Genomic DNA, 792 nt, shown 5'->3' with positions numbered 1-792 from the left:
ATTTGCGGCTGATTAACTCCAATATAGACAGAGAATCCACCTTCATCGTCAAAGCCTTAAGCTGAGCAGCTGTAGCAGTAGCTGCATCCAACTCCAGAATTCCTGCTACCTTACCCTGAGATAGTCTCTGAGTAGGATTCTGGTATTCATTAGCAGCCCTCAGTTTAATTAATTCATAAGCTTCATCATAGCTTTTAGCCCACAAGGCTCCTCCTGATGCTGTATCAAGCATGGGTTTAGAAGTAGCACCCAAACCATTATAGAACCAGTTAATGATCATCCAGTCAGGAATCCCATGATAAGGACACTTCCTAAGCATCTTTTTATATTGATCCCAAGCCTCACATAAAGATTCTCCAGATTGCTCAGCAAATTGAGTAAGTTCATTTCTGATTGCAGCAGTCTTCGCCAAAGGAAAGAATTTACTTAAGAACTTTTGCGTAAGATCCTCCCATTTAGCGATAGACCCTGATGGTAGAGAATGCAACCAACACTTAGCTTTATCCCGTAGATAGAATTGGAAAAGCCTCAACTTAATAGCATCTTCAGAAACTCCATTGAACTTGAAAGTATCGTAGATCTTGATGAAATCTCTGATGTGCATGTTGGGGTCTTCTGTCGGAGAACCCCCAAACTGAAATGAGTTCTGTATCATCTGAATCGTGCTCGACTTGATCTCAAAGGTTTTAGCCGAGATGGTTGGTCGAACAATGCTAGACTGAATATCATTGATCTTCGGCTGAGAGTAGTCCATCAAAGCCTTTGAATTTGCTTCTGGTTCTCCCATTGTAA

The 792-nt window shown here is 41.4% G+C and overlaps 1 non-coding gene across 1 annotated transcript; it reads left to right on the top strand.

Moving 5' to 3' along the window:
* The first annotated feature begins 290 nt into the window (after positions 1-290).
* On the top strand, positions 291-397 carry LOC141662691 (small nucleolar RNA R71). The gene has a single exon (XR_012550792.1). It is a non-coding gene; the product is annotated as a small nucleolar RNA R71 (small nucleolar RNA).
* Positions 398-792: the final 395 nt, after the last annotated feature.

The sequence above is a fragment of the Apium graveolens genome, chromosome 5, assembly GCF_009905375.1.
Source record: "Apium graveolens cultivar Ventura chromosome 5, ASM990537v1, whole genome shotgun sequence".
Classification (NCBI taxonomy): domain Eukaryota; kingdom Viridiplantae; phylum Streptophyta; class Magnoliopsida; order Apiales; family Apiaceae; genus Apium; species Apium graveolens.
This window is presented reverse-complemented; position numbering and strand designations above follow the sequence as displayed.